We start from the raw sequence: 12778 nt of genomic DNA, 5'->3' as shown, positions 1-12778 counted from the left end.
GACCAAGTGTGTGTGTGTGTGTGTGCGTGTGTGTGCTTGCATGCATGCGTGTGTGTGTGTGTGTTGGTGTGCGTGCCCTCTTGAATAAGGTTTGTGTAACCTCTCCAGAATTTGGCTCACCTCAATGAAACACTGTAAGTGAGAGGGGGACAGGGCTGGGCAGAACAGGGGGAAGAGAAAGAGAGAGAGTGTGAGAGAGAGATAGATAAAGAGAGAGAGAGAGAGAGAGAGAGAGAGAGAGAGAGAGAGAGAGAGAGAGAGAGAGAGAGAGAGAGAGAGAGAGAGAGAGAGAGAGAGAGAGAGAGAGAGAGAGAGAGAGAGAGAGAGAGAGAGAGAGAGATAAGAGAGAGACAGAGAGAGAGAGAGAGAGAGTGAGGAGGCTAAAGGAAAACATGGACTTCCTGCTGGGTTGTCCTACTGAGACACACATGTTTAGAGAGGAGCGAGGGAGCAAGGGATGAAGGGAGGGGGTATCAACCAAGGGGTGGGGGTGTGACTGGAACTTTCTCTCTGAATCCAACAGTTAGCTGTTACAAACCGCAGGCTTGGGCCATGCAAGGCTAACTGAGATCCAGGCTCAGTCGCAATACAAGGCGTCTGCTCCGAGGTCTGACAAAGATTTTCACCACTAATACCTCCACCCCCCTCTCTCTATCCCTCTACCCAACCCACAGCCATACCCCATCTCCATCCTCGCCCATGACAGGCAGGGGAGGGGGAGAGGCCAGGGGTGAGAGATGACGAGGGAGAGGTGAGAGAACACAGGTTGACAGAAGCACTATCAGAAGACCTAGGCTGCATCCCAAATAGCACCGTATTCCCTGTTAGTTTAAGATTTGGAAGAAAATAAAACAGATCCGATTATATAAAGTGATCTATAACAGCGCTTTGGTCCGCAATGCTTTATGCTAGAAACAAGCTGTAAAATACCCGGGAAAGACGTGACTACAACCTTCTATAGCCGAGGAGACAAAAAATTGACTTTGATCGGGAAGTAATCTAATTCTGTCACTATCAATTGATTAAGCTATTCACTTTCTGTACAATAGAAGATGTTTAAACCCAGACAGCTTTTAGGGAAACACTTATGACCTTCTCTCGTTGGGTTGAGCCATGGAAGTAGAGTAGCCAGCAGTTAAAACTTAAATTATTCTGCGTCGGTAGGCCTACTCTGTCGGGTGGAAAGGTAGGCCTAACTTTTTAAAGTAGGCTACCATGCTCAAATTCCTAATGACGTCTCAGATTTAATTTGCAAACAGGGACAGTTTGGTTGCAAACAAGATACACTGATTTGGCATTGGAGAAATATGATATAATGAACACATAGGGCTATCTCTCTGTCCATTCTTAGGCTGTAATTTTGGTAATTTGTGTGGTATTAAAAAAGATTCTGCTAATATGTAAAATGACATAGAATTGCATTAAATGTTTATAAAAGGCAATTTTTTCTCGGACCTGCAAATACGATGATACATTCATGCAATCCTTTTACTATAAAGGATATCATTCCACCCCTACTCTTGTTCAAGGTGGTCTGTGAACTCACAACCTTCTGGCCCACAGCCCTGTGTGCTATCAAAACTCCTGCATTGCCATGTAATGCTTATAGGATGAAAAACAGTTTGTAAAAAGGCATATCTTAGGCCCTGGTCTGTCCAAGAAGTGAGGGTAAACGGTAGGCATGTTCTCTGCTCTCCACTTTATGTTTTAATTATTATTTAGGGTATAGGGGAGGGTCACTTTTTTTCAAGCGTTCAGGGAGGGTTTAGGTAAAATATATCTTGCTGAAGGGAGGACCATCCATTTTCATTTCAGAGAGGTCAGATTTTCTCCATCACAGGAGGTTGGTGGAACCTTAATTGGGGAGAACGGGCTCGTGGTAATGGCTGGAGCGGAAAAAGTGGAATGGTATCAAATGAATGGTACCATTCCATTTACATTATTATAAACCCTCAGCAGCATCCACTGTTCTCCATGTAACCCTTATTATAAATAACGTTCACTCACTTAATTTAAAGAATTAACCTAAAATTCTAATTCCCTGGTTTCATGATGGTCCAATGATGTAGCCTAGCACAATATGATACGTTTTAAGATTGTGCTAGAGTTAGGAGTTAGAGTTTTTGCAGATCCCCTGTTCTCAATCCGTCTTATCCACTCACCTCTTCTCTTCCCTCTTCTCCTGTCATCTACCCATCTCTCCCCTTCTCTTCTCTTCTCTTCTCTTCTCTTCTCTTCTCTTCTCTTCTCTTCTCTTCTCTTCTCTTCTCTTCTCTTCTCTTCTCTTCTCTTCTCTTCTCTTCTCCTCTGCTCTCCTCTCCTCAACTCAACCCAGCACCACTACTCTCTCCAGGTCAGTCTCAGAGCCATGCTGGATAACCACACAGTCAGATCAGGTTTCCTTCATCATGCCACAGTGACGGCCGGCTCTGGAAACATTAATCATGTTTAGTCTGAGCACCATGTGTTGGAGCTGAGCAGAGGGGGCTGCATGCTATCCTGATGTCCTGAACCCTCCTACCGTGAGCCCTGTGCTGAACGCATGCTAGCTAGACACGCGCATATTTATTTATCAAGTGACTCAGAGTGCTGATCTAGGATCAGGTTCTCTCTGTCCATGTAATCTAATTCATTATGATCTAACAGGCAAAACTGATCCTAGACCAAGCTTGATAAACACGAGCCCAGGAGGGAGAATGCTAACTTAGATCAGCCCCTGTTGAATAAGTATGGTAACAGAAACAACATTGTATGCGTGAATGCTTTTTACATGGGGAGAGAAATGTGTTTCTGTCAGTCCCACTCTAGCTCAGGTGGGGGGAGATGAGAGGGAGTAGATACCTGGGTGTTTATGTGTCAGTGTTTCCTCCGCAACCCCTGAACATATTAAGACGGGGGGGTGAGTTGGGGGCGAGAGCGCATTGAGAAATTGATGGAGCTCAGATGTTGACTCTCAGAGCGAGTGATTTATGGAGCTTTGAGCAGGAAGGAAGTTGGATGAATGAGGATGATGCACAGAGCTGGAAGAGGGGGAGAAGACTCTGTGGTTACCTCCCAAATGGCATCCAATTCCCTGTATAGTGCCCTACTTTCGACCAGGGCCAATAGATACAGCCCATAGGGCTCTGGGCAAAAGAAGGGCACTAAATAGGGAATAGAGTGCCATTTGGGACACTAAACTCCGATACCTCATCAAGCAGGAAATGCCTTGACCTCACTTGTCTTCTGTACAAACACACAAACAGGCCCCCTCTCCTCTGCCTCCCTCGCCAAAGACAAATCCCTCCTCAGTCTCTGCAGAGCCCAAACAAATGGAAAGGAGTCACATATCAAAGGAGCTGGGTTTTAAGGAATGGAGGGAATGGAGAAAGAAGGTGAAGCTTACACCTGAAGTAAATTCAGTCTGTTCTGAAGCTTCTGCCATTCTTCTACATAACTAAGGATTCTGGGATGCTAGTTGAATGAGCCACCTGTTTCACGCCACTGACTGCCTATGTGTGTGTGTGTATGTATGTGACTACAGCAGCATCATTATCTCATTATAGTTGTGTTTTTAATGACTGTCTGGCTGCCCAGGTGTGTTCTCTCTCTCTCTCTCTCTCTCTCTCTCTCTCTCTCTCTCTCTCTCTCTCTCTCTCTCTCTCTCTCTCTCTCTCTCTCTCTCTCTCTCTCTCTCTCTCTCTCTCTCTCTCTCTCTCTCTCTCTCTCTCTCTCTCTCTCTCTCTCTCTCTCTCTCTCTCTCTCTCTCAATATTAGATGTAGGTTGGAGGGCATCATTCCACTTGGTCAACACAGGGCTCGATTCAATCCATATCGTGGAAATTCAGCGCTATAGCGCAATTGAAATGTAAAGGTAATTTCTGATTGAGCCGACATATGCAGTGTTTACTGTGAATGCAGTCTCCGCGGGAACATTGCCTTTCAATTTCAATCGCACTATAGCGCTGAACTTTCACAATATGGATTGAATCGAGCCCAATGTGTGTAGTAGTGAGCATAGCGATGCACTTCCTGTGCTGGGATAAAGGGCACTGATCACCATAGAAATACAATAACTAGAACAGGTGTCCCCATTCAAGTCGATGGGTCTGTGATGTGTGAACAGGTAGAGAGCGTTGGGCCAGTAACCAAAAGGTTACTGGTTTAAATCCCTGAGCTGACTAGGTGAAAAATCTGTTGATGTGCCCTTGAGCAAGGCACTTAACCCTAATTGCTTCTGTAAGTCGCTCTGGATAAGAGTGTCTGCTAAACTGTGAAGCAGATTCTACTTGTGATTCAGCTCAGATCCACCCAGATCATGCTGACTTTTGCAGTTATTTATTTCAGATCAGCCAAAGCCCCACTGGGCTGCTCTCCTTTTTAAAGCCCATTTCATAATCTGAAATGTGAGGCGGCGGTGGGATAATGTTTCCGGTAGCTCTACTGAAGTAACATGATAATTTCAGAGTGCCCTATGGGTATGAGTCCAATACTGTGGAAGTAAAGGCCACTGTGATAGTTAAAGACCAGCGTTATTGTCTTATTGTTTTTGGAAGAAAGGATTCTTTGATGATTCCTTGGAAGGCAGGAAGGTTTCTTTGGAAGGCAAGAAGGGCTCTACATAGAACCATATATCATATTTCCCAGCATGCTCTATTGCAGTGAGATGTTCAGAATTGTTTGTTTTACTGTAATGTCTGTGTTTTTGCATGTACATTGATTGGTTAATACCTTTTATGCTACACAAAAAAAAAAAAACATACAGTTTTGTAAACTAATCCAATCTGTTGGATTTATTGCACCTGTTACTGAGATGGTTGCTCCAGTTTAGATGATAGAGGTAGCCCCACTGGTTAATTTTCTCTATCTGGGCAGTCATTCTGAATGGAGGTTGGATATCCTAACTCCGGCTGGATTCCAATAGGAATTACACATTACTTTGCTAGCCAGCATAATGTGACTTGCAGGCCTGATGTGGCGTGTAAACCAGGAGATTCCTGGCATCACTGTGTTAGGATATAACTAGGCCCTCAAAAGAAAGGATTTATGATATACACTATATATACAGAAGTATGTGGACACCACTTCAAATGAGTGGATTCGGCTATATCAGCCACACCTGTTGCTGACAGGTGTATAACATTGAGCACAGAGCCATGCAATCTCCATAGACAAACATTTGCAGTAGAATAGCCTGAACTGAAGAGCTCAGTGACTTTCAACGTGGCACCGTCATAGGATGCCACCTTTCCAACAAGTCTTGCTCTGCAAGAACTGCCCTGGTCAACTGTAAGTGCTGTTATTGTGAAGTGGAAACGTCTAGGAGCAACAACGGCTAAGCTGTAGGGCACACAAGCCACACAAGCTCACAGAACGGGATAAGAGGAGTGCTGTAGCGCATAGCGCGTAAGAATTGTCTGTCCTCGGTTGCAACACTCACTACCGAGTTCCAAACTGCCTCTGGAAGCAACGTCAGCACAATAACTGTTCGTCGGGAGCTTCATGAAATGGGTTTCCATGACCAAGCAGCCACACACAAGCCTAAGATCACCATCGGCTGGAGTGGTGGAAAGCTCGCCGCCATTGGACTCTGGAGCAGTAGAAAAGCGTTCTCTGGAGTGATAAATCACGCTTCAACATCTGGCAGTCCGATGGATGAATCTGGGTTTGGCGAATGCCAGGAGAACGCTACCTGCCCCAATGCATAGTACCAACTGTAAAGTTTGGTAAAGGAGGAATAATGGTCTGGGGCTGTTTTTCATGGTTTGGGCTAGGCCCCTTAGTTCCAGTGAAGGGAAATCTTAACGCTACAGCATACAATGACAATCACATTGTGGCAACACTTTGGGGAAGGCCCATTCCTGTTTCAGCATGACAATGCCGCCATGCACAAAACAAGGTTTGTTGAGATCGGTGTGGAAGAACTTAACTGGCCTGCACAGAGCCCTGACCTCAACCCCATCGAACACCTTTCGGATGAATTGGAACGCTGACTGCGAGCCAGGCCTAATCGCCCAACATCAGTGCCCGACCTCACTAATGCTCTTGTGGCTGAATAGAAGCAAGTCCCTGCAGCAATGTTCCAACATCTAGTGATTACTGATCAATTTATTTATATATTTATAATTAGTAGGTTTTAAGAAACCTTTTTTTTCCTGTACTTATGTATTGTATATTGTTTTTATGTGGTGTGGTTTTCATATAAGCCTTTGGGCTTCCAACTACACCTGCACACCGTTGTTTTGTATTTGTTTTTATCTGTATTGTTGTCTATCACTTGTTTTCTTTGGTTCGAATAAATTAAACTTAAACTAAAGTGGAAAGCCTTCCCAGAAGAGTGGAGCTGTTATAGCAGCAAAGAGGGGACCAACTCCATAATTTTGGAATGAGATGTTCGACGAGCAGGTGTCCACATCTAGTGTATGTAATGTATTGTCATAAATAATACAATTTTAAAGGCCAATAAGGCTGGTGAACCATTCATAGAGGGTTCTAGGAAGAACCTTTATATTATGGTTCTTGGTAGAACCCTTCATAGATGGTTTTAGGCAGAACCCTTCATAGAGGGTTCTAGGAAGATCCATATTTTACATTTACAGTTATTTAGCAGACGCTCGTATCCAGAGCAACTTACAGTTAGTGAGTGCATACATTTTCATACTGGCCCCCCGTGGGAAATGAACCCACAACCCTGGCGTTGCAAGCGCCATGCTCTACCAACTGAGCTACAGGGGACTACATATACAGGGGGTTCTTTGAAGAACCCTACATTAGGGTTCTAGATAAAACTGAGGCCCTTTATCTACTTCCCCAGAATCAGATGAACTCTTGGACACCATTTTTATGTCTCTGTGTCCAGATGCAGGCACAAAACAAATATTAGACAGCAAGGCTCTTGATCCAGGAGGGGATTATCCGCTGTTACCAAGAGAAGCTTGATTTAGCAAGAAGCTAACCACGATTAGCTAGCTAGATAACTAGCTACTAAATTAGCAAACTAAATGCACAACTGCAGAGCATTTAGCACATTTTAACTGTCATTTAGACAGTTTACATAATAGTTATAAGATATCTAGCTGGCAAATTCCATATTGTAACTACATCACCTGGCGGATTCTGCGAGTGAGGCTCCGGTCTCTCGTCGTTGTGTGACTGGGGACTACTGGTAAGCTTCATAATGAAACATAATGTTACAGATGAAATGAAGAATGCTATCTGCTTCATCTCCTAAAGTATTGCAAAAGTTGACTGCAGGTATTTATTTAAAAAGTAGCTGCAAATATTCTATTTTTTAAAATAATGTCAAATTAATAGTTTCAACGCTATTGACGGTATTGAAAAACCATCCCGTGGCTATTTCCAAATACCCCGGTATACTGTATATCGGTATACCGCCCCAGCCTACATCATAATTTAGTAGCTAATGGCAACCGGCAGTACCCTGGTCAGCCTTCAGCTTGAGAAACTCAATGAGAATGGGCAGCACTGAGGTAGCCTGCAATGTCACTTCCTGGAGTAGCTCAAACTGTGCATGTTATGTCTACATAAATCTCCCACATGAGACGCCATCTTAGCCAACTTCCTGGGCTTCAAATGTGCTACTGAGTCTTCACATAGGAATGAATGGTGTCACGTGTCGATGGCTTTGTCCATTCATATTCATTGGGAATTACACATCAATTTGCAAGCCAGCATAATGTGACTTGCATAGCTGATGTGGCCTGTAACCAGGAATTTGCTAACACCACTGTGCTAGGGTATAACTAGGCCCTCAAATAAAGGCCTTATGAGATATGTAATGTACATTATTGTCATAAAGAGTTTAATTTTAAAGGCTAAAAAGGCTGGTGGAACCATTCATAGAGGGATCTAGGAAGAACCCTTCAAAGATAAAAAAGTTATCGATAGAACACTTCATAGAGGGTTCTAGGAAGAAACTTTAGATGATAAAATGGTTATTGGTAGAACCCTTCATAGAGGGTTCTAGATAGACCCATATACAGAGGGATCTATGAAGAACCCTACATAGAGGGTTATAGGTAGAACCCTCTGCAAAGGGTTCTACCTAGCACCAAAAAAGGTTCCCCTATGCGGACAAACCGAAGAACCCTATATTATGATTCTACTTAGCACCTTTTTTTTTCGAAGAGTGTAGAGATGGAGATGTGTTGTGAATGGCATCATCAGCAACATTCTTATCTAATGTCAGCCTTACGTAATGGGAATGTTTGATTTCATAAGGCCAGACCGAACATGGAGAAGGACTAACTGGGATAACAGAGCCTGACGAACCACAGGCCCATAGCATAAAGCAGGAGAATCAGGGTCTGCTTTGATTCATCAAATGGTTGGAGGGAAGATAGGGCTCCACCATGGAGGCCTGCATTATATTGTCCCAAATGGCACCCTGTTCCCTACATAGTGCACTACTTTAAACCAGAGCCCTATGGGGCTCATTATACACTGCTCAAAAAAATAAAGGGAACACTTAAACAACACATCCTAGATCTGAATGAATGAAATAATCTTATTAAATACTTTTTTCTTTACATAGTTGAATGTGCTGACAACAAAATTACACAAAAATTATCAATGGAAATCAAATTGATCAACCCATGGAGGTCTGGATTTGGAGTCACCCTCAAAATTAAAGTGGAAAACCACACTACAGGCTGATCCAACTTTGATGTAATGTCCTTAAAACAAGTCAAAATGAGGCTCAGTAGTGTGTGTGGCCTCCACGTGCCTGTATGACCTCCCTACAACGCCTGGGCATGCTCCTGATGAGGTGGCGGATGGTCTCCTGAGGGCTCCTCCCAGACCTGGACTAAAGCATCCGCCAACTCCTGGACAGTCTGTGGTGCAACGTGGCGTGGTGGATGGAACGAGACATGATGTCCCAGATGTGCTCAATTGGATTCAGGTCTGGGGAACGGGCGGGCCAGTCCATAGCATCAATGCCTTCCTCTTGCAGGAACTGCTGACACACTCCAGCCACATGAGGTCTAGCATTGTCTTGCATTAGGAGGAACCCAGGGCCAACCGCACCAGCATATGGTCTCACAAGGGGTCTGAGGATCTCATCTCGGTACCTAATGGCAGTCAGGCTACCTCTGGCGAGCACATGGAGGGCTGTGCGGCCCCCCAAAGAAATGCCACCCCACACCATGACTGACCTACCGCCAAACCGGTCATGCTGGAGGATGTTGCAGGCAGCAGAACGTTCTCCACGGCGTCTCCAGACTCTGTCACATCTGTCACATGTGCTCAGTGCGAACCTGCTTTCATCTGTGAAGAGCACAGGGCGCCAGTGGCGAATTTGCCAATCTTGGTGTTCTCTGGCAAATGCCAAACGTCCTGCACGGTGTTGGGCTGTAAGCACAACCCCCACCTGTGGACATCGGGCCCTCATACCACCCTCATGGAGTCTGTTTCTGACCGTTTGAGCAGACACATGCACATTTGTGGCCTGCTGGAGGTCATTTTGCAGGGCTCTGGCAGTGCTCCTCCTGCTCCTCCTTGCACAAAGGCGGAGGTAGCGGTCCTGCTGCTGGGTTGTTGCCCTCCTACGGCCTCCTCCACGTCTCCTGATGTACTGGCCTGTCTCCTGGTAGCGCCTTCATGCTCTGGACACTACGCTGACAGACACAGCAAACCTTCTTGCCTCAGCTCGCATTGATGTGCCATCCTGGATGAGCTGCACTACCTGAGCCACTTGTGTGGGTTGTAGACTCCGTCTCATGCTACCACTAGAGTGAAAGCACCGCCAGCATTCAAAAGTGACCAAAACATCAGCCAGGAAGCATAGGAACTGAGAAGTGGTCTGTGGTCACCACCTGCAGAACCACTTCTTTATTGGGAGTGTCTTGCTAATTGCCTATAATTTCCACCTGTTGTCTATTCCATTTGCACAACAGCATGTGAAATATATTGTCAATCAGTGTTGCTTCCTAAGTGGACAGTTTGATTTCACAGAAGTGTGATTGACTTGGAGTTACATTGTGTTGTTTAAGTGTTCCCTTTATTTTTTTGAGCAGTGTATATACTGAGCCAATAGGCACAGGAAGAGTACAATATCCATTAGACTAAAATGTCTTCTAATAATGTGGTTAAGTGTCTGTGGGTGTGCGTGCGTGTGTTAACGTGAAAGCTCACTTGCTCTGAGGGACGACCACCACACTACATGCCTGTGTTTGTGTGTGTGTGTGTGTGTGTGTGTGTGTGTGTGTGTGTGTTTGTGGTGTGTGTGTGTGTGACTCTGTCCCTTAGGGAAGCTGCAGTCTTGTTATCAGGGGCGTGTAAGACAGCTGCTATGGTGAGTGATAGTGATGACATCTACAGCTCTCTAATGACTTTCTCACCCCTGGTGAGATACAAACCCTTAACACCCTGGGCTGTCTGTCATCACCTTGTTGGTCAGTCAGTCTCTCATTGTCTCTCCTCACTGACCCTCCTCAAGCCCTACAGCCATCTCATGGCCCCTCTCTCTGGAAGACTGGGGCTGCGTGATCACCCTATTCCCTATATAGTGCACTACTTTTGACCAGAGCTCAACCCTGGTCAAAAGTATTGCACTATAGGGAATAGGGTGCAATTTGGGATGCAATCTGGACCCTACACTTAAAAAAAAAAAGGGTTCCAAAAGGGTTATTCGGCTGTCCCCATAGGATAACCCTTTTGGCTTCCATGTAGAACCCTTTCTACAGAGGGTTCTACATGGAACACAAAAGGGTTCTACCTAGAAGCCAAAAGGGTTCTACATGCAACCAAAAAAGGTTATTCAAAGGGTTCTCCTATCGGGACAGCCAACGAACCCTTTAATGTTCTAGATTTCACCTTTTTTCTAAGAGTGTATAGTCCAGCAGTGTCTTCTTGATCATATTGCAGCTCAAAGTGTATCAGCTGAGATGAGTACTCTGGGCACAACATTGTTTTTGAACAGCTACCATAATGTGGCCATGTACACTGAACAGAATGTGATCAATGTAGTTGTTGTGTAATAGAGTAATCTGCAGTACTATTCATATGTAACGGTGAGAGAAACAAATGGACTTTATAGCCTTTCCCCTGGGAACTATATATTGAGCTCGAGGGACTGTGTTCGTTAATGGACAGTTTGATTAACCAGTCAAGAGTTCTAAAAGCTTTGGTGTTAGCCAATAGTATTGTGAGATGGGAGAAGAGGGGCGTAGCACGGGAGGAGAGAAGAAATTGTGGAATACGATGGTGCTGATGTGAATATGCTTGACATAGAAGACAACGAAAAAGTTAAATAATAAGAACGAAACAACCTCCTGATATGAGGGAGGGGTTACTAGGTTGGGTTTATAATCCTGCTAGTACACACACTGTTACACTTCAGGTTGTCACCATTATAGTGAAAAATCTTGAAGCCCACCTCTATTAAAGGAGTGGGTCGCAGTTCCGGAGCGACCCACTAGGTGTCATCCTCCGACAACCTTAGGCACCTCCTCACTCACAGTCGGGACTAATTATCTGCCTATTGGTGTCATCTGTGGCTATCTGATTCACCTGTGTATTTACGCCCTCACTTCCCTGTGTTCCCTTGCTCCGTTTTCTCTGCTAGTTCCTTGATGTTAAGCAGTACGTATCAGTGTCGGAGTTACAGGTACTCGAGAAGTGTTGTCACTGTGTTTTTCCAGTCAGAGTTAGTATTTCGTATTGTTTGTTGTCAGCCTGTTTTTTGGAGACCTATGTGCTCCTCATTTGTTTTCGTGAATAGTCCATTATTTTGTATCCTGGCTTTTGGACCACCAGTAAATATCCTTGTTTCACCATCCCTGCCTACTGTATATCCTGCACCGCACCTGGGTCACACCAACCCTTACACACCTCACTGCATCCAGTCGAGTAATACAGAATAGGAGCAGAGACAAATTGTGTTGCGGACAGAGACCAAGATATTTCTGTTATCTCAGCCATCCAGGGCAGGGCAGGTAGCTTAGTGGGTAAGAGCGTTGTGCCAGTAACCGAAAGGTCGCTGGTTCTAATCCCCGAGCCGACTAGGTGAAAAATTTGTCGATGTGTCCTTGAGCAAGGCACTTAACCCTAATTGCTTCTGTAAGTCGCTCTGGATAAGAGCGTCTGCTAAATGACTAAAATGTAAATGTAAAATGCAATAGAGTATCGAGTACAACCCCTACCTAGGCGTGCTAGTCTACCCGTCATCGCACATAGAGTTCTACTAAGGAAATGTTATTTTTTGAGTCCACATTGATGTTTTCATTTAGAATTATGGACTTTTTAAGGATTTAGCAACTTTTTAATGATGAGCCTCAAGTCAACTAATTAGCAAGGAAAGGAGATGAAACACTGTGGTGTTTTGATCATTAAATTATCTACAAATCATTTAATTGAGGGAAGGTCACAATGCCCATGAACCCGTTGGCTGTGGCTGAATTAGCATTCCAAATAGCTAGCCCGTTACTCAGCCATAATCAAAGTAATTGATGATATTAGCATGTTTAGACTACTGGGACGCAGAATCATCAACTTTGACCTAATGTCAGTAGTCCAATATAAGTAAATAAAATCACCTTTTGAGGAATCAATCCAAACTTTTAGTTTTTACTCCTTTCTTCTCTCTCTCTTTCTCTCTCCCCCTCTCTCTCTTTGCCAGGAAATTAGTTGTCATTGTGCATATAAATGTATTTCATGATAAACGTGTTGGTTTTTGTCTGATTCTTCTAAATGCAGTCCTGACAGCTACATTATTTCATATTCACTTGGCATCTGCAACTACCATCAATTATTCATTGGTTACACCTCTGTAGGAGAC

At 44.4% G+C, this 12778-nt stretch overlaps 1 protein-coding gene across 2 annotated transcripts in view; it reads right to left on the bottom strand.

The window, feature by feature from the left end:
- Positions 1 to 12778, bottom strand: part of LOC121550002 (sickle tail protein homolog) — a 186129-nt gene that overhangs the window by 141375 nt on the left and 31976 nt on the right. The window lies entirely within an intron of this gene.

Source organism: Coregonus clupeaformis, chromosome 34, assembly GCF_020615455.1.
Source record: "Coregonus clupeaformis isolate EN_2021a chromosome 34, ASM2061545v1, whole genome shotgun sequence".
Lineage (NCBI taxonomy): Eukaryota > Metazoa > Chordata > Actinopteri > Salmoniformes > Salmonidae > Coregonus > Coregonus clupeaformis.
This window is presented reverse-complemented; position numbering and strand designations above follow the sequence as displayed.